We start from the raw sequence: 27,758 nt of genomic DNA, 5'->3' as shown, positions 1-27,758 counted from the left end.
AGACCTGGGTTCGAGTCCCGTCCTCAGTTCACCGGCAATCGCTCATCCACCAATACAGTGCAGCACCAAATTTGCGCATAATCGTGTCCCGACTCACACACCAACCAAAGAAGAACCGGTGAAAAAAGGCACCAGCAGAAGCATAAAAAGGTAAAACATTCCCCCTCTGCTTTGCTCAGCTATCCTGTCCTTCCTCCTCTCGTCTACTCGATACAGCTGCTCAGGGACCTTTTGCGTCAATCCTTCGCCGAGCCATTCATCCTGCCAACCGACAATGAGCAACGATCCGGAAAAAGGGCACACCGAAGATTCATACACATAGCGTTAATGCTATGTACAAACAGTAGTCGTCGGTCTTCCACTCCTGCTCCCATTCCCAGCAAACCCAGGCGTTTGTTGCCTTTCACAGTCGTTCTTCAGCGACGGCAGATGATGATGATGGCATATTATGGCACCCAAGCAGGCCATGTGCCCTGGGTGTGTCTGGGTATTGGTGCTCATTTCGCCTACTACGAGCGAGCGAGCGCTGGGTGACGCCCCCTTGCTCGACAGCTCTCTTTCTCACTCGTGCGCTCATCACCGCGAGACTCTGCCACTTTGGCTCCCAGAGATCGCGCTGGGACTCTCATGGGGACGGGTGATGAGATGTGGGGGTGCGCTGGAGGAAAGGAGAGACCCCAACAAAGTGGTAGTTGCTGCTTGTTAGCTCATTATGAAGCGGGCGGAAAACTAACAGTAACGAAATGTTTGAGCAAACAGAACGAACCGAGAGAGAGAGGGAGTCCGCGGGAGTGGTTTGGGCGGTAGTTGCGCTTGTTGTGGAGAAGTGATGCGAAGAAAAGTGCAGCGTTGTGGAAAATGTACAACATCGAGAGAAACCTGCTGCTGCTGCTGGCACTTGGACACGCCAAGGAGTGGGTAAGTTGCTTATGGGGAGTAGGGGGGAGGTCTTGGAATTGTGTGGAGTACTTCTGTACATGGCGTCTTAACGATCAAATAGGGAGTTTTGATTCGACCAGCAATGGTTCAGACTGGAAAGAAAGCATGAAAAATGGAGCACTGACACGACTGTGTGGCACATTGATTGGTCATTACCCGAGGCTAAAGTGATGGAGTTTTCGAAATTGCTCATTCTAACAATTCATTTAAAATGCTTATCTGAGATTGGTTTTTCGATTTCTCTGCAGCTCGATGCAACGGAGAGGTAAATTTGAAAACATACAGTCCAGAATTAATCAACCTAAGGCCTCGCAAAATTTCAATTCAAATAATTAAACTTTGGATAATCGAGTCACGAAAAAATAATCGTTGTATTATTTTGATTGTCAAGCTTAAGAATGAACCCTGAACTACTTTGCAGTGATTTAAATTTTTTAAATCCAAAGTGTCGGTTATGAAATATTGAGAAATGCATTTGGTAATTTTCAAGACCATTCAAATATGACTAAAATGGGATCTCAGGGTTCGAATATAATGTAAAAACAAAGATTTTTTTGTTTGTGATTGTATTATCCGAAGTCCCATGCAAACCTCCGGATAATAGAAACTTGGGATGATCAAATTTGCATGTGGGTAATTCTCTACCAACTCACACGAAATCGGGAAAAGTTGCCCCGACCCCTCTTCGATTTGCGTGAAACTTTGTCCTAAGGGGTAACTTTTGTCCCTGATCACGAACCCGAAGTCCATTTTTTGATATCTAATGACGGAGGGGAGGTACGACCCCTTTCATTTTTGAGCATGCGAAAAAAGATGTGTTTTTCAATAATTCAAAACTTTTTTTCGTTAAATCGCGATAACTCGTGATGTTTACAAGCAAACTCCTTATGTTTATATATAAAAATTTTTGTAATTGTAATCATCGTGATCAGGGACAAAAGTTACCCCTTAGGACAAAGTTTCACGCAAATCGAAGAGGGGTCGGGGCAACTGCTGTGTGAGTTGGCGGAGAATTACCCATGTAACTTTTCTCTTTTTTTTTTTTGTTTCCCATCTCGCCTTTTTTCATAACCCTTGCGAAATCGTAAACACATGAAAATCTGATAAAAAATGTACCTTGAAAAACCTTGATAAAACAAAAAAAAACTTATTTCACAGAACATTTATTTGTAAACATTGAAGAATTAATGCTAATAAGGTGACTCTGAGCAGTTTCGTAGACACTTTTTTGGAAATCGAAAAACTGGACAATTTTTTTTTTTGATAAAATATTCCATTTTTAAGCTATTGCTACTTTTAGTTATACATTTTCGATTTCTTTTTGTTTTTTTTTTGCATTTTAAAAATACCTCTGAAATTAAAGCATCCCTGAAAAAAATATATTCAAAAATTTCCAACTACTTTCTCTGTGAGACTTCGAAAAACGGACAATTCGTTAATGAAATAAAGCCTCACAAAGAATTCGAATCGATGAAAATGTGTTTTTAAATTGTTACCCAGCGATATCAATAGAAAATCATTTGACGCTCATCAAGAGACACACGTAGAAAAATGACCTGTCACTTTTTGTAGATGGGCAAAATAAATAATTTTAAGTGGTGCTAACAACGAAATTCACAAAAAAAAATCCTCAACTGATTGAGTTTATTCGAGATGTTCGGAAGCGATTTTCTTTTGTATATTTCGCTTCCTCTCTCTTTCGAGGGTGAAGAAAATTCGCAAGCCAAAAATATTATTTTGCGATTCTTCCATCCCTGGTGTCACCTAATTATCCTGTAATTTTCAACTGATCTCGGAAATTATTGGTCCGGATTTCAGTGTGAAAAAAAAAACTTTTGTGAAATTTTCTAATCTTTTCAATAAAATTAAAATTAAAAAAATAAGCTTTACTTTTGAAAAGGCCTGCAAGTACACGTTTTCTTCATTTCATAGTCCATACAAATATTTTGATTGAAAAGAACATAAAACTTCACAATAGTTATTTTTTTACATTTCAGGGTTGCTTTCCTTTAAAAAAGTATTTTTAAAATGCAAAAAAAAATTAAAGAAATCGAAAATGTATAACTAAAAGCAGCAATAACTTGAAAACGATACTTTTTATTTAAAAAAAAAATACAACGAACTTTCCGATTGCAAATTTCATATTGCTTCAAAAAATGTTTTTTTTTTTTGCAATTCCATCGTCAAGTTTCTTACTTTTTCTGTCATTCTCAAGTGATCAAACGGTTTTGGTTGGCTTGCCCAAGTCCTTCCTACATAATCGTAGATCGGGAGGCAGGACGTCGTGTGATTTGTTGCATTGCAATAGGTTTGAGTGTTCAAAGTGACTAAATTACTGTAAAAAAGTCCTTCCTATATCATCGTTGATCGAAAGGCACGCTGGCGGTGGTTGGCTCCCACTGATCATTTATGATTCAATATTTTTTCGAAAAACTTCAAAAAGAAAATTTAAGTTTAATCAACTGAAAACCAGTTAAAATGCATTTTCCCGCGTTTATAATCATATTCAGCATGTTTGAACTCCTTTTTAAACATTATAAATTTTCATAAAATACCAATGTACAGTCCCACGAAAAGTTTTTTTTTTGCGAAAAAAAAAACAATCCATCAATACCTCGATATTTTCAAAACTAATGATTGCAAAGTAACTGTACGCCTGTAAAATGCATTATAAAACACTTTTTTGCAATTCCGTCGTGAAACTACTTACTTTTCCTGTCATTCTTGAACGACGAAACAGCCTACTTTTCTGTACCAAAAATAACAGAATCGATTAGTAACCCTTTTCAAAACAAATGCTGAAAAGTTCTACTTTTCAGCACTGAAATGGACGCTAAAAAGTTGAACTTTTCAGCACTTGTTAGGAAAAGTTATACTTTTCAACATTTTTTTGATATGAACGATTCATTGACTAAATGCATGGACATTTGTCCTATAATTCTGTCCAAAGGATGTTTTTCGGAATAACAAAAAACGTTGTATGGAATTCGTTGCAAAACTTGATTTTTCATCACTCGTCGTATATATCTAACTCGGTGAACCTCGTAGATAAATTTACGACTCGTGCTGAAAAAATCCTCTTTTTGCAACTTGTTGCATAATAGTAGTTTATGCAACAAGTTGCAAAAAGAGGATTTTTTCAGCACGAGTCGTACATTTATCCAACGAGGTTCACCGAGTTGGATAAATACGAAGAGTGCTGAAAAAATCAAGTTTTGCAACGAGTTCCATACAACATTTTTTGCAATTCCAAAATACACACACTGAGTGAAATTTTATGTCAAATTTTCATGTATTTTGTCAATAAATCGTTTAAATCAAAAAAATGTTGAAAAGTGTTACTTTTCGAAACAAGTGTTGCTATTCGATTCTGTTATTTTTGGTACAGAAAAGTAGGCTATTTCGTCGTTCAAGAATGACAGGAAAAGTAATTAGTTTCACGACGGAATTGCAAAAACTACTATTTTCATCCAAATATTGAAACCTAGGCTTGTAATTTAAATTTTTATATTTTTTTAATTTCCCCCACCCACCCCCTCCTCGACTTTGGTCAGAGGGACATAAACTTCAAAAAATATTTGCAACGGCCTTAATAAAATAAAAATTGCAGATAATTTCAACATTCATCCCAAAACTTCTCAGAATGTTGAACTCACTTTCAATTCGTTGAAACCCTTTCCCGAAAAACTTAAACTGCCTTTTCAGCGCACCAATTACTTTCCGAAAGCAAACATTTCCACACTTTTTCCCACTCCCACGCTGACTAGTCCGATTAAAAACTCCCGCCAAGTGAAAAACACACAACCCTTGGCTTTCCACCAAAGGGGGAAAAACTCCCACACAAACACACTAAAATCCTCACCAAATAACAATAATAGCTGTCAAGCCAGAAAGTTGTCACCGCCACCAAAGTTGGCTCTGTTTTGTTGTTTTGGCCTGCCATTTGGAGCCGCAATATTGCGAGCGTCTAATTTGATTCACATTTTAAAAGGATTAGAAATCCTTAAAACGGCGACGACGTCGGTCATGGAGCGTGAACTTTGTCGACTCTTGGCTGTCACTGCCACCGGCGACGCATCGTCGGTTGACGGGTTTTATCGAGCTGGCAGCCCGAAAAGGGGACAATTTAAAACGGCGATGACGACGGGTGCGGGCTTTAAAATAGAGCGCGCACGTGGGTGGTAGCTCGTGGGGTGGGATCGCAGCATGCCACACCATGTAATGGGCTCTCGTCTGGCGGTGACATACATTACATGTCAAGTGGTTTTTCGTTGGACGGTGGATGCTGGAAATGTCCCAAGTTTGACGGCAGCCTACTTTGGTGCTGCTACGACGGAAGGGATGAGGTTGATGGGTGGAGTTCATTAAACTAATCCATCATAATAGAAGCTGACCATTACGGACCGTATACTTTTAAGCCAATCAAAACTGACCCTTGGGGAGAACCAGCGGGAGCCTATGCTGGTCAATGAAACGTGCTTATTTGTAGATTTTAAAGAAGGTGGTTGACCAGTAATTGCCGTTTTGCCTCTTCCCTAGATGACAAATTTGTTATTTTCCATATTTCGTGTAGACTTTAACAATAACAATGCAACTTTTTTTGCAACTGCCTTAATCGAAATGCAATGTTTAAAATCAAGCTATTTTAGTTTAGTCTACGTTGAGCCTGAAATCAAAGTGACTATGGACAAATTTAAAGACAATTTAGTGTCGATATTTGCACAGTTCCTTTATCCATCAAGAAAGACAATGGCATCGAATCGAACAATCGATCCCTTCCAACGAAGCCGTCTCGGTCAAAGAGCCTCAACCAAACATAACCACAAACATCAGACTAAACTCACAAGACGTAAACCGACGGAGAAGTTCAACCAAGTTTAAGAGACCAATCAAACTGACATTGATGTTCTCATGCAGCACAGGGAAGGTCCAGGAGGAGAACACTCCAAAGGTTTACTGTGTGTGATGAGGAAGAAATGAGCGTTCATCTCCGGTTGCTCTCTTGTGTCACACCAGCCAGCCTGCCTAGCCTACTTGCACTCTGCAGACACATGTCTGATTAGTACAAGACCTAAGAAGGCCGGTTGCATTCATAAGTGTCGAGCTGCACAGCCTACTGCCAAAAAGGGCTCTTGTTTGCTGTGTTAAAAACACATTCCAGTTTGTAGGTGTTCAACAATGCACGTTAACTCAAAGACCATGCGTCTCCCTGAACAGATGACAAGTGATTGTCATACAAATAATTTCAATTTGGTTCCAAACTCAGACTCCCGCGCAAATTGAACCGGTAAAGAGCAAAACTCTCAGCTGCTTGCACTTATTCAATTGTACGTTAACGTAGGTTATGATTATCACACATACACAAACTCCACGCACTTCTACTTGTGTGCAGTTGAAGGCATCATCAACGGCTGCTCCAAAGCCAGCCCGTGAACTGCAAACTGCCAAGCCAAACCAAGTCTGGTTCTTTGTTTAGGTCGAGTAACAAATTTTCAAGTACCGAAGAGCAGCAGCAGTAATAAGGGCAAGCAAACAACAGCAGAGTTTTTGAGCTGTTCGGAGTGAGGGTCGTCGAGCGGAAATTCAGGAACGGAACGAAGCCAGCCAGTTTGTCGACACACCCTCCGCCTTCCTTTTTGGCAAGAGCCTCGTGTCAGTGAATAAAAAGCTTAAACTGTAGTTAGCAGCAGAAGTTCGAGGGACAAACGTTCGGTTTGCTCTTTATTGAAAGAAACAGAATAATTGCACACACGCAATCAAATAGGAAATTTCAAGATCAAAATCATACTGTGCAAGGAAAGGACATAGGAATGGGGTACTGTATCGAAAAGAATATCGAAAAAGAATAAACATAAAACATAAAACATAAAACATAAAACATAAAACATAAAACATAAAACATAAAACATAAAACATAAAACATAAAACATAAAACATAAAACATAAAACATAAAACATAAAACATAAAACATAAAACATAAAACATAAAACATAAAACATAAACATAAAACATAAAACATAAAACATAAAACATAAAACATAAAACATAAAACATAAAACATAAAACATAAACATAAAACATAAAACATAAAACATAAAACATAAAACATAAAACATAAAACATAAAACATAAAACATAAAACATAAAACATAAAACATAAAACATAAAACATAAAACATAAACATAAACATAAAACATAAACATAAAACATAAAACATAAAACATAAAACATAAACATAAAACATAAAACATAAAACATAAAACATAAAACATAAACATAAAACATAAAACATAAAACATAAAACATAAACATAAAACATAAAACATAAAACATAAACATAAAACATAAACATAAAACATAAAACATAAAACATAAAACATAAAACATAAAACATAAACATAAAACATAAAACATAAAACATAAAACATAAAACATAAAACATAAAACATAAAACATAAAACATAAAACATAAACATAAAACATAAAACATAAACATAAAACATAAAACATAAAACATAAAACATAAACATAAAACATAAAACATAAAACATAAAACATAAAACATAAAACATAAAACATAAAACATAAAACATAAAACATAAAACATAAAACATAAAACATAAAACATAAACATAAAACATAAAACATAAACATAAAACATAAACATAAAACATAAAACATAAAACATAAAACATAAAACATAAAACATAAAACATAAAACATAAAACATAAAACATAAAACATAAAACATAAAACATAAACATAAGACATAAGACATAAAACATAAAACATAAAACATAAAACATAAAACATAAACATAAAACATAAAACATAAAACATAAAACATAAAACATAAAACATAAAACATAAAACATAAAACATAAAACATAAAACATAAAACATAAAACATAAAACATAAAACATAAAACATAAAACATAAAACATAAAACATAAAACATAAAACATAAAACATAAAACATAAATTATAAAACATAAAACATAAAACATAAAACATAAAACATAAAACATAAAACATAAAACATAAAACATAAAACATAAAACATAAAACATAAAACATAAAACATAAAACATAAAACAACAACTTCCTTCGTTGCTGTGCACCCTTAACCTCAAATTTACTTTTAATCTATTAAAAGCTCATAAATTTAAAAATTTAATTGTTATTTTTTTAATGAATCATTAAGAGAAACCTAGCCTTACGCGGTCCTTTTCAAATATCCGAGACCTAGATTTTCAACTTTTCCCGTTCATACGACTTAAAAAACAATTAAAAATATAGGATGTTTTGTATATTAGCCTGTTTTATAGCAAATACTAAACGATTAATAAAAATTGTGAATTTAAGATAAATCCGACTCCGACTCCGGGTTATCAGAAATTTTCAGCTCCGACTCCGACTCCAGCTCATAAAATTTAGCCGACTCCGACTCCAGCTGTTCGAGTTTTGACGACTCCGACTCCGACTTCAGGTCCCCAAAAAGACCCGACTCCACCGACTCCGGCTCAGACTCCGACTCCGACTCCACAGCCCTGCATAAAACATAAAACAATTTGCAGGGAAATGTTAGTACGGAATTGCAAAACAAACTTTTTATTTTTTTAATTTCATATCGAATTTGTAAAAAAAGGAATGCAAATTGCAAAAAAAAAAACTTATACTAAACACTTGCAATCAAAAACATAATTTCACTGCATTCTTACAGTACCCCATTCAAGACTGCATCCATCAGCCTCTTCATTCTGCTCTGTTCAGTTCCGTTACACAACACACCTTGAGGACGCTGACCACCGTTTAAGGAACCTCCTACGGGTTCCGATTCTCCAAGGCACTGCTAGCGCGAAACACCGGCGAATAATTTGATATTTTAATAATAGCCCACCAGACCATGCCTGCTGCACATTGTGCCCCTCGGCGTTCGTTATCCCTCAATCTGGCTCTCTCTGCGAACACTGTCAATTCTGGTTCTGATTTTCTTTGCATTGTGCCTGCGTCTTCTATTGTTGTCGTCGAGCTGCTCACCTTTCGTCGCGTCTTCCAGCGGAAGTGCCTGATGCTTAATACCGGGCCGAGGTTGTTCCTTTTTTTCTCCTCCTAGCCTTGCTGGCAGCCGTCTTAAGAAAGGACGCGTGTTTTGATTTCCGGTTAATTATTATTATTGCAGCAGTTGGCTCGTGCCGGCAGTCCCGGCCCCCTGAAGATATTGCGATATGTCACGACCCTACCCACGGCGTACAGCCGTCGTGGAGGACGAAGACGACGCCACCAACTCTCCAGATTGAGACCAGATGCACACTCAAATTGGTTTCGTCAAGGTAAAACGGCTTGATCTTGCTGGGTAGATGTTCTGTTGATGGAGAAGGAGGATGAACAACTCCTTGAAGATACCTGGAGGAATGACAAAAAAAATGTGCGCGATGAAATTTGAGTAGTCCCCGGTGGAATGGAAAGCAAAAAGTGGTCCTACTGGTTGTACACTTGTTCCTCGCTGAGGACGCTACCTGGCATGGAATATGCCTTGTGTGCCCAAGTGGCTTCGCGAACAACGGAAGGAAGCAACCCATTTGTCACTGGAATGCTTTATGCAAATTACCGCGCGACTCGAACCTAATAACATACCTGGACGAAGCCTTCGTCAGAGGGCGCCTTTCCTCGCCGCGGTGCACGTGTTCACAATTGAGAAGAGTGAGCATGACTTTTAGACGAAACTCTTATATTAGAAGTAGGTTTTCCGGGAGGCGTTCCCGACAATCTGGTCTGACAACAGCTGTGGCGAGTTGACGAGTCGGTTCCTTTTCCAGATTGTGTCCAGGTGTTTCAAAACTTCCTGCGAAGTGCACACACGTGGCTTGGCGGAATTTGCCCAGTTGCACATTTTCCATAAGACTTTGCTTCACTTTCGTAACTCACAAGAGGTTTTATCTACAAACTGCACAAATTGCCCTTCTCAAACGGCCACTTGACTTTGGATCCCCTTTTTTTAACCCACGACATGCATGATAATTAATCATTCCACGCGTAATCGCTTATCGTTTGAGCGGTGCACCAGCGCTCCTTTCGTGAAGTTTCACCCCGAAATAGATAAGTCACGCGATTGTCCTATTTTTCTTATCCTCCCTCCCCCTATCGTGGGTTGTGGAAAATTCACGGAAAATCACGCGCGCGTCTCTCAAGGCTAATTTTTCACCACTCAACGGCTTGAAGGCGATCCAAGGAGGCGGTGATAACACAATTACGAAACGGACACCGCAATAGGGTGGTGCTTTTGAGGGGGGAATGCAAATTTTGTTTTTTTTTTTTTCGTAGGTAATATTATTCTGAGGAAGTTATGAGGGATGTATGAAATATTCTGTAAAAAAATGCTTTTTCAGACTGTTCCTCTAAGTTATCAAAATAACTTATTTCAATTCCAATTTTACCTCCACATTTAGAAAGTGGCCCAAACCCAGTATTTTAAATCAAAAAATATTGATGTTTTTTAAAAGAACTTTTACTAGGTAAGACACAAAAATACTAATTAATTATGATGTAAAATAAATTTTCCCGCGCAGTCGTCATCAAAATCCCATCTTCTCTATGGTACTCTTTCAACAAACTCAGTCTTTCTATTGAAACAACTTGTGCAATGTCATTCATCTTGACAAATATTATGTTATATTTATTACGTATTAATTTCATAGATACATTGCAAACTTTTAGCTGTATCATAATTTTTATAATTGATAAAAATCCTGATTGAAAGGTTTATGCAAATATACAAAATCTCAGGCTTGTCACCAAAATTTTTAACATTTGTTTTCTATTTTTCCCATATCCAAAGATAGAATAAAAATGGAGCTTTAGATTACAAAAAATACCAAAAAAAAAACTTGAAAAAAATTGAAAAAAAAACTTGTACAAAGAATATTTACTATGTTAACGTTTACTTTCGTATTTCATCAAGCAGGGCAATTTGAGTTTTTTTTTTTAATTTGAATAATTCGATCAGAAATCGAAAATCAAGTCAAAAATAGACTTTACACTTGAAAAAATCATTAGTTTATTGATGCTATTTCTCTAACTGAATTTTATATTTGCTTCAATATTTGTCCCGCCCGTGTGGATCAATCGGACCGCGCACTGGACTCACAATCCAGAGGTCGCCGGTTCGAATCCCGCGGCGAGCGCTCTAAAATTATTTGGGTAAATATGGGTATTCGGCGCCGTCGCTCCGTGCCATACTTTCATACACTTAGGAGCCCAGGGCGGCGAAGTCCTTGAAGATAAAAGGAAGACACTAGTGGTTGGTACTAGCATTGGTGGCCGACAGCTATAAAGTCAACTTCGTTCAATATTTTGAAAATTAAAATATACATTAGGATGTAACAAAATGACACCTTTTTGAGGGCATTTCAGGGGATGATCCCCTAGGTGTACTGAGTCAGAATCCCAAATATGAGCTCGATTGGTTGCGACAGGACCTGGCGCTCCGGCTTTAAAGTTTAAATGGGATTTAACCCGTAAAATCGGTGCGTTTTGGTTTTTGCCATTTTTAAGTCCTTCAACGATATTTGGATTTTTCAAAAACATCATGAGCTTATAGTTTTTGTTGGGTACAACTTTGCCGAAGACTGCGAAGAGATTTGACCGCTCTGAAAAATGGTACAGAATTTACAAAATCTTTACTCTTGTTTTTCTGATAACGTAAAACATGTTCTGGCAACACTCGCTTTTGAGGCGCGCTTTCGGCAAACTATGCAACGCATGCTACGGGGTGTCGCGACAGGTCGGCATGTATTTGTCCAAGCGTCGTGTTGTTGTTTTTGTTGTTGTGATTGTTGAGAACTAAAGTTCTTATGGAACTGCAAGAAGCTCTCCGGTGACTCTCAGGGTTCTGTTGGATGCCCAGGCAGAACCGATTCTAAACCTTGCTCGAGTGTCAACAAACGCGGCTCTCTTGAAAGCGCTTTATTACGCACGGATGTTGTATGCATTTTGAATATTCCGTATTCCGGAAGATATTTCGAGAGACACGCATTTTAGTGAGAGTTTTCACTCGCTTTGTAATCAATCAAAGAGTTATGGCAATTTGGCAATCAAATCGGTCATAAACAAATTAATGTATTGCATTGACAACATAAGTAAATACTATTTTCATACAGCAGAGTTCTCTGGCTAGATATTTTGCGAATTCATTAGACACCAATTGCACTATGTTCGAGCATAGGTTCGCTAACATGTCCCCCAGCACCACAACTGGTCGAGACGAAAAAGATCCACACGGGAACGCTCCCTTAATGACAGGACCAGGTGGATTTAGAACTAAATCCTGCGAGTCACTGCCAAATAGAATACAGGAATCTACGACAGATTAAAAGAGCAGCACCGGTGATTGAATCCTCCGGCACCATCGAAAACATAAGCACAACATCCAAATTTTCTTTCCATGTGTCAAACTTTGACCGTTGTACGCTGGATGTTTTCTCGTTGCTATAGTTACGACGCCTGGCTCTGGATGCGCGCGTTCAAAGAAAGTGTTGCCAATACAAATCAAACAAATCAATGGCAAAAAGTTTTTTTATTTTCAAATCATTGTACAAGCAGTACTAATTATCAAATCTCTTCACAGTCTTCGGCAAAGTTGTGCTCTGAAACACAAACTATAAGCTCATGATGTTTTTGAAAAATCCAAAAATCGTTGAAGGACTTAAAAATGGCAAAAACCAAAACGCACCAATTTTACGGGTTAAATCCCATTTAAACTTTAAAGCCGGAGCGCCAGGTCCTGTCGCAACCAATCGGGCTCATATTTGGGATTCTGACTCAGTACACCTAGGGGATCATGCCCTGAAATGCCCGCAAAAAAGTGTCATTTTGTTACATCCTACTATACATATTAGAAACAAATAATATGGATCATCTTTGAGCACATTTGATCATGTATCATTAATAAGTCTTGTATTTGATAAAACAAATAATGTTATTTCTTAAATTTGAATAAGTTTTCCTTGTGAAAGGGCGTACAAAAATTATGGCTTATGAGCAATTCCAGCTCAAAACAGGAAATTTTTAGGTGCTTTTTTTCGACCCTCTCCGATTTCAATGAAACTTTTTAGACATGTTATCCTACGCTCATATGAGCCATTTTTGTGTGAATGGAGCCAGTTTCACTCGATAATGACATTTGAGAAGGCCGTAAGTGTTTTAAATATTTTTGTATTTCTTAATTTAAATATTGCTGTATCTCGAAGCCGTTGCATCGTAATAAAAAGTGGTCAAAGACAAACTTGTAGGAAATTTGACGGGCTTTCTGAAAAAATACTCTGAAAGAGAAAAACACTAAACTTATGAGTTTTTTTTTTTTATTTTTAAGTTTAAAAGTCAAATTTGAAGGTAAGCACACTTTTTTTTCGTTCAAAATTTTTGTGAAAGTAGCCTAAGATGTTACAAAAAGACTCACGAAAAATGCAGGATGGAGAAACTCACTTAAAAAATACAAAAATCATTTACTGAAACTGTTTTTTTTTTCAAAAGTGCTCTAAACATCAAAATTTTCAAAAACCGAACATGGGAGTCGATTTTCCAGACAATTTTACATAAAAATCTACATATTGACCATTGTCCTAAGTCCAATCCTTGTAAAGTAATATAGCGGTTTTAAAAATAAAATGTTGAAAAAAATGTTTTTTTGATGGTTTTTGGCAATTTATATCAGCAATTCCCCACGAAAACAGCATGGAGAAAAACAAAAGTGCTCGGATCGGGCACTACATGTCTGGGTACCAAATGTTGCGTCTTTTAAATACAAAAATTTTGGTACCATAACATCTATAGGTCATCGCTGAAATTTTAAAGTTATCGCCGTTTTAGTGAAAAAAGTTGATTTTTTGCCAATTTCGTCATTCTCCGGTTTTTGCGCGCGGCGCGTCAAAAAACACGGATTTTATTTTCAAAAACTCATATCTCGGAATCCTGTTAATGAACTCCTCCCATTTTTTGGTATGTTATGTAACAAAGTCCGGGGAATCCGATAAAAATATTTCCAGACATAGGCTCTTTGGTCCAGACACCGTCAAAACGGCATTTTAGAGTTTCATTCGACCTTTTCATATTTTAGGCTACATTTTTGAAACTTCTTACTATTTTTCTTTGAAAGGCCAACTTATCACCTTTCATTTGCGTATAAGACAATTGAAATCGGTTAAAATGGCGAGGAATTATGATTTTTCGAAAAAAGTGGTTTTTGCGAAAATCGACGAAAATCGCCATTTTTCAGACCACCCTAATACGCCGTAGGTCACCGTAATGGCCAAACAAAAAAATACGGGTCTAATTATTTCGGCCAGGGAACCCCCAGAAAAATTTTGAGCCTGATCCGAGCACTTTTGTTTTTTTTCCATGCTGTTTTCGTGGGGAATTGCTGATATATGACAGACTTGATTTTTCAGTCTCGAAAATATTTTTACCGGAAGGCTCGTCCAATTTCCCATAAGTTTGCCTTTGACAGCTTTTCAATTGAATGCATGGGCTTACAGATATGTATAAGCTTAATTACATTGCTCATAACTGAAAACAGAATGTTTGTTTCAGTGTGGTAGAAATCTGGATAGTAAATCATCTTACATAAATATTAAAACGAGTCAAATTGAAAAGCTGTCAAAGGCAAACTCATGGGAAATTGGACGAGCTTTCCGGTAAAAATATTTTCGAGACTGAAAAATCAAGTCTGTCATAAAGAAAATGCCAAAAACCACCAAAAAAGCTGTTTTTTCAACATTTTTATTTGTAAAACCGCTGTAACTTCGCAAGGGTTTGACTTAGGACAATGGTCAATATGGAGACTTTTATGTAAAATTGTCTGGAAAATCGATTCCCACTATAAGTTTGTAAAAAATTTGACGTTTAGACCACTTTAAAAAAAACAGTCTTAGCAAATGATTATTGTATTTTTTTAGGAGAGACATACCATCCTGCATTTTTCGTGAGTCTTTTTGTAACATTTAGTAGTAAAACAGTAATAATATTCTAAGCATTTTGTGATAACTAAATGACGAATTACTGTTCAACATTTGAAATGCCTAGAAAATATTAATATAAAAACATAATATAAATCATTTTATGAAAAAGAAGAATATGAAGAAACAAATCTGTTCTAAAAATTGTCAAATTACAAATAGCTAAAACTTTATTAAATAAGATAAATATGAGTCTTAAAATTGATCAAAACAAAAACTATTATCACCCTAAATCCCACAAGCTTCGTATCGTTAAAAAAGACGTCGTCGACGAAATCCTTATCGCACCAGTCGTGCATAATTATCGTACAGGTTTCACCGGAGTCGTCCGTGAGCAGCCAATTTCACCCCTAGCTGACAGTACAAAAAAAAAACAGATACCACCTCCTACACCCCCGCACCGCGCTGATTGCGGATTTAAGGGGAAACGTTGTCTATTTGGTTGCTGCTGGCCTGAGTCGCGATGGAGGATATAATTTACATATTAGATTGAATCTGGCGATAAAGTGCTTTTCGAGCCATAAAACGGCTTCACGATGTCCATATTCTAGCTGGAGAGTGCATTACTTCGCGTTTAAGGCACCCCCACTCGATGGCCTGGCCTAGGGGTGACGAGTGGGAAATTATGTGGAAAAATCCGTGACACCTTAATGGGATGATTGCGCACTGATAAAGGGCGTATAATTTCTTAATAAATTGTGCTACTTTAGTGGTTTATTTTAGATGGTGACAAATTGAGTGAATTTCTGTCCTGGGGTGACCCGTTTGTGGTTGGATTGGTTGAGTCTCTGATTGATGACTAAATTGGAATTGACATATGAAGTTAAAAAAAGAAACAAATAAAAATTGACTTTCTCTGCTTGAACTCAAATTTGATTCAATTAGGTTTTTTTTACCTTACTTTTTTAAAATAACAAGAATAATTTTTTGGAAAAGAAATTTGAAAAGTTGTCCAACGAAATATCAATCGGATTATTGAATTGGGCTCTACTTTTAACAAGCAGAAATTTCGTCTCATTATGTTTGCTCTTTAATTTTGTGCAAAAACTCCTAAACCAAACAAAGGAAGGTACTGTTTGCCCAAAAAATCTTCCTGAAACCACATCCCCAAAATACAACTTCTCGAGCTCGTGACACTTTTCGTTTTTGGGCCTTCCGTCGATCAAACAAACACCAACCAAGTCCCTTGGGGGTGGCAAATCCTTATTATTTTCACTCCTCCTGATGGACCACCCACAGCAGCAGTTCGTGCTGTCGTCATACTTTTTACGCCAGTCACTTTAGTAGCAATTAAGTAATCTCATTGTTTCACGGCGGCGACAGCATCTAACGTCACAGACAATTAGACATTTCATTTTCTTAAAATGTTAAAAAAAATTAAAATGCTCTTTTTTAAGTGTTGAGTAGACAGCAATATAAAATATATATTTTCAAAATAATTAGTAATTCAAATAATTTTTAATCCATTTGTCTGTGCACAATTCTCCGTTACTCGATCAATGGAAAAGCAAACACGCGCCAAAATGCTGTGTGCGGTCGTGGAAAATGATTGTTTTCCTCCCGGGGAAACAGAGGCAGGAGCGCGCCAATTGTTTTCCTTCCTGTTAATTATTTCCTTTCAAATTCTGGCTGAGGGAAAAAAAACGCGCGCGCACGTCACTCGGCGGGCGGGCAGAACGTGCTATTTTGGTGCGGCAATAAAAGACTTTTCGCGCGCATTGTCTTTCGGTGGTTCCGATCTCGGTTAAAACCATTCATCAACTCCATACGGCGACCGTTTGGGCGGTTGTTTGGTTTTTGATATTGGTTGAATGGGCGGTAAACGTGGAGTCGGGCCAGAATTGTGCGCCGAAGGTGGTCGTTTTTTGAGTGTGTGACGTGACTTCGACTCAACAGTTTTGGAACGTGCTAAATTTGAAATTTAAATTGAAAATAATCTAACATTTTTTGTTTTTCATTAGCAAGCTTTTAAAAACACAAAAAAATTGCAGGAAAACATATGTTTGTTTTTTTTTATTTTTCACCACCTATAACAGAGTTCATAAGCATTGAAAGTTCAATTTTCTATGTCCAAGAAAGTCTAAAATTTTATTTGAGAGAAGCCAAAAACAATTGGAACCCAAAATTTATCTTGAAGTTTACTTAGCACCCCAGAAACGAAATCTAAAGTTTTTTAAATTATTTTTATTTATTATTTCTATAAGAGGGAAAAGCTTTTTCAAAATAAATTCAATTTCCATATCCTCTCTCGAGCATTGTAATTTCGCTGTATCAAGGGTAAATTCCTTTTTTAATGCCAATGAATCATTTTGCGTTTCACGATAACCTCAATATTCAATTATATTTTGGAAAAAACAATTGTGAACATTCTGGTTTCCTGATAACTGCAAATATTTCTTCAATATATATATACAGTTGACCCTGAACAGGAAGAAAACAAGTTTGAATTCGTCGCCATCGTGCTAACTTGTCGTACGTGCATTTTGGGCCAAATTGAGTTAAGAACGCCATTTTGTGCAGCTCACAATGCCTCACCTTTTGACCTTCACAGATCCCCAAAATTCGATTTCAATCCTGAGATATTCAACAAAAACCGAAAAAACTCGGTGCATTTTTGTCACTTTACATATGAAAGTAGTTTCAATCTTGTCGTGCTATCTTGTCACTCCATAAAAATTGATGTAAGTGCGACAAAAGGCCAAAGGGATTTCAGGCCAGGAAAGTCAGGATGCGTTTGTCGCACGTACAAGCTAGACTACCGTAAACATTTGTAATTATAACTCGGGACTCCAGCAACCAACTTCAACCAAACTTTGGGACAATGCACAGAATGGTGAGCCAAACAAAACGTGTTTGTTATTGTTTACATTGCGTGCTCTCGTTTTTGAATATTCAAGGTCAAACATTAAAACGCGTTTTTCTCGGAACGTCAAAATGGCGGGTGCGACAAGATAGCACGACGACGTCGAATTGTTGTTTTTAATTCGTTGTTTATCATATTGTAAATATCTCGATTCTGGGAAATTATATACGCTTTTTTTTACTTCACAAAAATTTAGCAACAAGCTTGTGAAACTTTTGAAAAATCACTCAGTGCGAATAAAGATTCGTTAACATTTTATATGTACTACAATTTTGAGTCCCAAAAATCACAAGAAACGATCTTGCATTTGCAGATTCAGAAAAAAAAAATAATCAAAAGGTAGATATAGTTCCTCATATAAAGAGGATACTGAAGTTAACGTTTCATAGAATAAGTATGAGTTAAATGTAACTTAATTGATTGAAAAGAAATTACTGCCATTGGCGTAAAAAAAACTCCCGGGTCCCGGGAATTCCAGGGAAATGGCCAAATTCAACTCTCGATTTCCGGGAAATTGATAATCTCGAGAATCGTTACCCTCTAATTATTAGTTTGTCCATATAATTTTCCATACAAATATGGCAGCGGTCCATACAAAAATGATGTATGAAAATTCAAAAATCTTTATCTTTTGAAGGATTTTTTGATCGATTTGGTGTCTTGGACAAAGTTGTAGGTATGGATCTGTATGGATAAGGACTACACCGAAAAAAATTATACACGAAATAAAAATTGTGATTTTAAATTTAACATTTTGTCACTAAAACTCAGTTGCAAAAACTTTTTTTTTTGTTTTGATAAAGAACATCAAATGCCAACTTTTCAGAAATTTCCAGGTTGTGCAAAAAATCTTTAACCAAGTTATAATTGTTTTAATCAGTACTGATATTTTCAAAAAACAAATGAAATATTGGTAGCAACATTTTTCAACTTAATTTTCGATGATTTTTTGATTTGCAATCAAAAAGTACTCTGGTAAAATTTTGATAAAGAGCACTGCTTTCAAGTTATAGCCATTTTTAGGTAACTGTTTTGAAAATGAGGCTGAGGCTGAGGTGAGGCTTAGAAAACATAAATTTTCCTGTTTTTAAACCTTTCCATGGAAATATCTCAGCGACTAAGGGTCGTATCAACAAAATTCAAACAGGCAAAATTTAGAGAATTTTCTCAACGTATAATTTTTTTCAATGGTGGGCAAATACGTGCACTTATTTTAAAAAAAATGAAAAACTGTGACTAGTTTCAAAAAAGTTACCTAAAAAAGCTCAACTTTTCAATTTCACTAAAGTTCTTTTTGCTTGCCAATTTTATTTTGCATCGAAAAATGAAGTTGAAATTTTTTTGCGATCAATATTTCGATTTTTTTAATCAGTATTGATCAAATAATTCATAACTCGGTCAAAGATTTTTTGCACAATCTAGAAATTTCTGAAAAGTTGGCATTTAATTTCCCCTAAAACACATCGAAAAATAAAAAAAAATACGAAAAATAAAAATAGTTTTTTTTTTGCAAATCAGGTTTTAGTGACAAAAAGTTAAATTAAAAATTACAATTTTTTACCGTGTATCATTTTTTTCAGTGTAGTGTAGGAACTTTTACCTTATGCATAGGTCATTCGCTCCCGTAAATCATGGATTATTGAAACACAAATAATCTTGTTGTTAAAAAAACAAAGACTTCCAATTCAACCAAACTTCTTCAAATGAATTTCAAAAGAAAAATATATTTAATTCTTTTGATAATTAAAAAAAAAAGTTCTTCACAATTAGTTTAAATGTTGAAAAACCTTGAATATCAAATAGTTTTTAAAGTCTTTGAAGATTTTTACAATATTAACATACACATTAAATCAACAGCTGGTAATCGATCTTTTTCGTACTTTTCCTGTTTACTCGCACTTGTTAATATTTATCATAAATTAGCATAAACTCACTCTCGATGCCTTTGTTCAAATGTTTACAAACATAATCCCCTATGGTTTGCCCACATCGTCGATTTTCGCTACTGTACACAGCAGTGGCTTGGGTCTCCTTTTTCTGTGCAGGTTCAAGCCCCTTTTCAAAACAGAAGCACATCCTCCCAGGACTTTGCTTTGCTTTACCCGGATCTCCCATTGACAAGGGCCCTGTTCTCGACTGGTGAAGCGTGCTGGCAAAATAACTCTTAATCAGCCTTTCAAGCAAACTCCGTCCACGCTTATTGTCTGTGATGCTGCCGCCGGAGAACACCCCCGCCGCCGTAAAATTACCTGCGAGCCAACATTGGCGGTCCGTCAGGGCCCATGATGTACGCAGCGATGCAGAACAGGAAGGTGGGCTAAAATCAAATCTGGCTTCAACCAGCTTCCGAGTCGATGCCGGGATCAACTTCTGATCTATAATGATGATGATGATAATCTCTTAATGAGTATTATTATAGGGTTTGAATTTTTGCCGAGATTCGTTTTGAACTTTCGAAAGAAACTAACAATTTCGGGGACTTCTTGATGCTACCGGTTGATGAGGGTCTGCACGAAGTCTTCAATTTCACTAATGCATCAATTCATAACTCCACGGAATGCATTCTGGCATTGTGTGAATCCCACAGCGACGATTAACGTCAAATTATGAAAATTGTTTGGGAAAACAACAGAAACCACCACGGGAAGACCTGGATAGCTTACACATTTTGATTACAGCATTCAAATGCAAGTGTTGATGAATGGATGCAATTGTGCATATGCAGAATATTGAAAAAAAAAACAATACAAAAGACTTGACGCAAAATTGAGCCTCCCCAGACGACTTCAATATGGAAATGGATCCCCTTGCATTTGCATTTTTCAACCGAGCAATCTGAAGAGAGCAAAAACATTGCTCATATGTTTAGCGCGTGGTTTCAACTCAGCCAAAGTGTTGTTTTAATACTTCACCTGATATTTATTTAAATTTATTCCAAATATTTTCAAGCATTTTAAGAAAAATCTTCAAAAATCTCGAAGGTGTTTGGGGCGAAACTCTGGTGAAGCCTAAACCAAATGATAATTAGGGATGATTACTTAGGGGTTTAAGACTCAGCATAATCTTCATAAAATAGAACGGATTGAAGGATTACGAAGAAATCTCCAAAGTATCCCTCCCTCACCAATAAGTCCAAGTGAGGTCAATGGAAAAATTGTTTTATTGTCATCCTCCTGAGCCGTGGATGGTAGGACACAGAAAGCGGCACGAGTTTGCAAATATTTTCTCAATATTTTGATCTTGTTTGTGGCAAACAGATCACGTGGGAGATTTCTGATGGGCTTTGTTTGAAGCACATTACCGGGCATTAGTCGTCTCAATGTTTGCCGATCGTATAGGATCAGGTGAATTTGGTGGTATTTGGTAAGAGGGAAGGAGGGAGGCGATAATCTCCGAACGTTGTTTTTTGAAAAGAGCTGGTGTCTCTTACTAGCTGGCGGTTTGAAATATGATATCATGGTTAAAAGAATAATGTAAAATTTATAGTCACTGTAAGGTTATCCGAGTGTCAGCCCATAAAGCTAAAAAAAAGATTTGCTATGGAATCTGCTATGCAAGTATTGGATTTCTTATAGTTTGATTTTAAAATATATCTGTAAAATATATTAAATGATTAAAAACTTATAAAAATTATGTAACAGACTCGATTATCCGTAGCCTCGATTATCCAAGGTATTGTTAATCCGAAGTTCGATTGTTCGAAGATATGCATGGGACTTCTGATAATGGAATAATGAAAAAATGACATGTAGGGGAAATATACCCATTTTAATAACTCTAAGCCGTTCGACCAATTCTCATCACTTTGCCGTTTTCCGCTATTAAATCAACATTTACAGATATTTCAACAGTGGAGAGTTGCTTGCTCACTTTAATTCGAGCTATTTATAACTTTGGGACAGTCAAAAACAATTTTTGAAAGCCGTAATTCATGAACAAAGTGCTGATAGGCCGATAATAGAAATAGGCTGAAAAAGGGTATAATTCCCCTATAAGACTTCAATTTCAATTTTTGCGACCCCATATTAGTCAAATTTGAATGGTTAATTGCCTATTAAATTACCGCCTCCCGGGTCTCCTAAGTGTCAAGGTATGAAACGGGGAGAGGGCACCGAATACCTACACAGAAAAAAAAAGTTGAATTTTGGAATGTTGAAAATTTGGTAGGTTGAATATTACCTCTTTTTTTGAGTAATATTACATAAAAAATGTGTAAAAATGTGAATCTGATGAATATTCATCTAAAACTGATGAAAATTCATTATTTTCTGGGGTAAAATTAATCATTTTTTTGCCACCAAATCTGTCACCATTTCCTGATGAAAATTACCATAATTTTTTTTCTATGTATATTCAGCAATTCCCCACGACAACATGATTCAAAAAAAAGTTCTCCGATCGGGCTCAACATTTTTCTGGGGTTTCCTTGGCCGAAATAATCAGACCCGTATTTTTTTTTCTTTTGGCCATCAGGGTGACCAATGCCGTGTTAGGGTGGCAATCGCAATTTTCGTCGATTTTTGTAAAAAACACATTTAAAAAAAAATCATAACTCCACACAATTAAAACCGATTTTAGCTGTCTTGAGCGCAAAAAAAAGGTATAAGTTAGGCTTTTAAGGAAAAATAGTTAAAAGTTTCAAATATCTAGCCTAACATTTCAAAAGGTCAAATCAAAATTTAAAGTGCTCTTTTGAAGGTCTCCGGACCAAATACCGGACCATGTCTGAAAATATTTTTATCAGATTCCTCGGAAAATTTTACATAACATAGCAAAAAATGGTATAGTTATGTTTTCAATATTCCGAGACACGATTTTTTTAAATAAAAACTGAGGTTTTCGACGCGCCGCGCGCAAAAACGCGCGTTTTCACTAAAATTGCGATAACTTAACAATTTCAGCGATAACCAACGAATACGCAACTTTTGGTACCCTAACATGTATAGGTCATCGCTGAATTTTTGAAGTTATCGCAGTTTTAGTGAAAAAAGTAGTTTTTTTTTGCCGTTTTCGTCTTTTTCCGTTTTTGCGCGCGGAGCGTCGAAAACCCCAGTTTTTATCTTCAAAAAATCGTGTCTCGGAATATTGAAAACATTGGTCCCGAGACCTTCAAAAGAGAATTTTAAGCTTTCGTTTGACCTTTTCTAATGTTAGGCTAGATATTTGAAACTTTTAACTATTTTTCCTTTATAGCCCAATTTAAATCCTTTTGTTTGCACTTAAGACAGTTAAAATCGGTTACAAAAATCGGCAAAAATTGTCATTTTTAGGACCACCCTAACACGGCGTAGGTCACCCTAATGGCCAAACAAAAAAAAACGGGTCTAATTATTTCGGCCAAGGAAACCCAGACAAATTTTGAGCCCGATCCGAGCACTTTGGTTTTTTCCATGCTGTTTTCGTGGGGAATTGCTGTATTTACACTTAGATTTTTTGTGTCCACCTCAGGATTCAAACCGGCGACCTCTGGATTGTGATTCCAGTGCGCGGTCCGATTGATCCACACAGGCAAAAAAAAACTACTTTTTTCACTAAAACTGCGATAACTTAAAAATTTCAGCGATGACCTATATACATTAGGGTGTAATATCAAAATCGATTTTCCAGCACAGCAATTTTTCAGTTCCTTTTGGGGTCCTAAACAACTCCCCAAAGTTTGGGAACGATTGGTTTAGTCCCCGCTTTGCGCAAAGCGATTCAATTTTCCATATAAATTTGTATGGGAAAAATCATTTTTTTGAATTTTTGTATTTAAAAAATCCAGGTTTCACGCTGTACTAAAACCGGATTCATATTCGGATGCTCTGGAAGGTGCTCTACAACTTTCCCGAAGAGAGTATGGTGCTAGCTTGTCCCTGAAAGAAGATACAGCGTCCTCAAAACTCGTCTAAAACGTGATTTTCGAGCAAAAAACACGTTTTAGACGAGTTTTGAACACGCTGTATCTTTTTTTAAGAGCAAGTTAGCACCATACTTTCTTTGAGAAAGTTGTAGAGCATCTTCCAGAGCATCCTAATATGAATCCGGTTTGAGTACAGCGTGAAACGTGGATTTTATAAATATCAAAATCCAAAAAAATGGGTTTTCCCATACAAATTTATATGGAAAATTGAATCGCTTTGCGCAAAGCGAGGACTAAACCAATCGTTTCCAAACTTTGGGGAGTGGTTAAGGACCCTAAAAGGAACTGAAAAATTGCTGTGCTCGCTAAATTTGGACAACTTTATTTTTTTCCATACAACCATATTACACCCTAATATACATGTTAGGGTACCATAATTAAGCAATGCAAATAATTATATCAAAATTTCCAGACACATTATAAAAATGTTGTATGAAGCGTAACCAGCCTTCTCACATCATTTTTCTATAAAGTGCTATCATTTTCTTGAATCTCCGGGCTCTATGATTCCATGTATTCATAATTATCCTGCGGCTCAGCGTACATTAGCAGCATTTGTTGGGGCAAATATTTTCCTCAAGAAACCCAAACCTCGCCCAAATCCACCGCACAGGACTCGCTCGAGCTGGCCCGAACAAACGTGGCCACAATGTTTGAAAATATTGACCCCACACAAACCGGCCAATATTTGCAAACTGCCCTCTGTGCCCGACCTTTTAATAATAAAGCAATTTTTCCATTACCTCTCATTAACCTCACTTAAGAAGCTTGCCGACGCTCGATGATCTTCTCATTTCTTCATTATCCGATCTATTTACAGGATCATCCTGCGGCTGTTCGGATCTTCTTTTTTTTTGATCCAGAAGGATCTCATCTCATCCTCCGACCCAAGAGGATCCCGCAAAACATAAGATGAGATGCATCCCAATTTGGCGATTGTCGGTCAGCGTGCAAAATTTAGCATATCCCACGACCGCATTTTGGGCGATGCTGCAGCTGACGGAATCCACTCTGGGCTCCGATTCCACGGTGGGTTGGTAATCCGGTTAGAGGGTCCGAACACTATGGGTGAGAAGAAATAACAAAAACCTAATGAGGCCGGCCGGCCGGTTCTCTTTGGAACGTTTCCCGGGTGTTTTGAGGATGCCGCCACCAACGGGCCCGAGTTTGCAAGATCAAGGCGGAACCTCGTTAATCCGACTAAAACATCCGTAATCCGGAACCGGAGAGCCGTGGGCGGCATGCCAGTGATGAGCGGTATTCTTGACGGGATCAATGGGAGAGGTGTTCTACGTGGAATTGGTTTGTTCAAAGTAGTTTGAATGATTTTTTTTTCAGGGAGTCTGTGTTGGGGTTGGAGTCGGAATCGAAGTTGTTGTAGGACTAAAAGTTGGAGTCGCTCAAGTAGGCCATTTGGAAGAGCATTAGTCGAGGTAGTCCTCAAAAAGAGTCGTCTCCGGCTTCGATTCCAATGAACAAAAAAAACTAAACAAAACTCAAAAAACCGTTGTTCCTCGAACAAAGACCGACTCCTACCGCGGTCGACACGTATCCTCAATTCAAGAATTTCCATAAATGCACAACTTTCGCTGAAAAGCGACATATCAGCGTGAGCTCATCGTGAACATTTCCCAATCACATTCGTCCCCGGTCCTCGGATACTCTTTGACCCAATTCCCGTCGCGATCTGAACAAGAACAACCTCCAGCAGGGCACCAACTGAACAAAACTCCGACGGAGAACACTGTTTTCGATGTTCATTCCACTCTCACTCGAGTCGCGAATGTCGGCAATTCCGATCAGCCGGAGGATTGCCGACGGCTAGCGGTCTCCCGTCGGTAGGCAGCTCTCCGGAGGGGACCCGTTTAAATGGCCGTTGAGGGGCAAGATGTTGTAAACTATCGCCACATATGGTGCCTGTTCGTTGTGGTGAAAGGACAGCTGCTCCAGGGCTGCCGGGATTTTTTTTTCCGCCATCGATTTAGGGTAACATGACTTGTTATGGACTTGAGGAAATCGAAAATTAACCTTTTATTTCAGTACTCTACAAATTTTAGAGCTTGTTCTTCCATGTCATCTGTTGCAGTATTTGAATGCTCCCATGACCAACAACGGCGCCCACCATGTCAAATTGTAGATCTCTAGAAGAATAGCATGGGACATTGTGATAATTCCAATACCAAGACTAAATCAGATCAATCAATGATCTCAAGAACCAACCCAGGACAACTTACCCTAACCTCAACGAAAGCAAACAGCCGGAAAAAGCGCACAATTCGAACACTTCCGCTCAGCAGCAGCGTATACGTAATCGTTAGGAGGTTAGAATCGGCAGGCAATTGCATCATAAAACACTGTGCTGTTGAAAAAGTTCGCCTTTTTTCCGTTCCGGCCGGCAAATCCCACCCCTCAAAAACTCAACAGAGTCGTCGTCGTCGCCCAAAACAACCTCTCTAATTGCCGATAAAATAATTATAATGTGTACATTTAATAGCGCCAACAATCGACACATGCTCGTGGTGGAAGAGGGATCGAGAGGACTAAAAAAGGACTGGGATGGAGGGAAACGTTACCTAAACTTGTTTTTAGGATGTTTTTTTATTCATGTACTGTGGGATTGAGTACATAAACATCAATATGGTACAGATTGAGATGGCTAAAAGAGCTATTTGCATTTTGTGTATTTTTCCACTTGGACTGGCGGGACTGCGATGATGAGCGGCTGGATAAGTTAAAGAGTTAATTAAGGACTTGCAGTATAAGCTTATGAATCTTCATAAATATCAATAATCAATTCTGTCTTAATCAAATTTTAAATAATATTTGAACAGCAATTTTAAAATTTACGTAAAATGTGATTATTTATCTGCATTTCGTATGAACTATCCTAATTTTTTAGGTTTGTGTAGTCAAAACCCCGGAAGGACAAGTCTGATTTGGAGTATGTGAAAACATGTCTTTGATAAAAAGACATTTGTTAAACCTTATTTTTGGATATGTTTAAGATTAAAAAAATGCCATCCTTTGAGCTATGGCACAAGTTTAAAAAAATCATTTGGCAATGTTGCAAATTGGGACCTAAAATATTATTGTTCACAATGATAAAGCTTATTTTTCTGAATACAATGACCCTTTGTATGACCGCAACGGATTTAAAATGGATTTTTATATCAATTTTAAAAGATTAACTTCGCGGGTCATCTTGACAAAAAAGGTCCTATAGGAAATAGAGGAAATATACCCTTTCTAATCAAACACCTATCTTTCTCATATGGAGAGTTTGATGCTCGATTAAAGTTCCAAAAATATTATTTAGTCTTTAAACTAACTAGCAACAGCACCACCTCGAGTAAGCACGCAAATTGATGCCACTTACTGGCCAAAAAAATCAAATTTAATGCACTTTTGATCATAATTTCTATTTTTCGAGATCATTTCTCATCATTTTGTTGGCACACACAATGACACACGCGAGAAACCCTCAAACGCCTAATGAATATCGCCAATATCAACTTTTCACTTTCGCTGGCTTTTTCACGGCGCTTTCGATACAAAACTGCTTTCGGCAATATGTTCTTTTGCACATTAGTTAGTCACTCATTTGGAAAATAATCCCGAAACATGTAAATAATTAGCAAGCGCCATCAAAAAAACAAACGCGTCAAGTCTTTTGACATTTAACTTTTGACTACACATTCCAATCGAAGGCTGCAGAAAACCGAGCGAGAAGCGAAGGCAAATAAAGAACAAAGGGTGGCCACCAACGCTACCAGCAGCGCAGCAGTGATGCCAGGAAATTTTCTCTATAAATGCTACTTTTCGTGAGAGTTCGCTTAAAATTTCATCAATTTTGGCAGCACTAAGCAGACCCAAAAGAGCGCTTGAAGAAAAAAAGAACTAAGCTGAAAATAGGAAAATGGGCGTGGAACAATGCACTCGATTGATTAGAATGCATTTTGGAAATATTTTTTTCAAATGCTTGTAAAAAGAATAGAATAACTTTTAGTAAAAGTCAAAATAAACAGAAATGTTCACGAAA

General features: G+C 37.0%; 1 long non-coding RNA gene across 1 annotated transcript; it reads left to right on the top strand.

Moving 5' to 3' along the window:
• Positions 1–33: 33 nt before the first annotated feature.
• Positions 34–27,516, top strand: LOC119766551. The gene is made up of 4 exons (XR_005276976.1): positions 34–150; positions 217–918; positions 24,540–25,705; positions 25,760–27,516. It is a non-coding gene; the product is annotated as an uncharacterized LOC119766551 (long non-coding RNA).
• The last annotated feature ends 242 nt before the right edge of the window (positions 27,517–27,758 follow it).

Source organism: Culex quinquefasciatus, chromosome 2 (assembly GCF_015732765.1).
Source record: "Culex quinquefasciatus strain JHB chromosome 2, VPISU_Cqui_1.0_pri_paternal, whole genome shotgun sequence".
NCBI classification, from domain to species: Eukaryota; Metazoa; Arthropoda; class Insecta; order Diptera; family Culicidae; genus Culex; species Culex quinquefasciatus.
The sequence above is the reverse complement of the archived record's forward strand: the minus strand, read 5'-3'. Positions and strand labels throughout refer to the sequence as shown.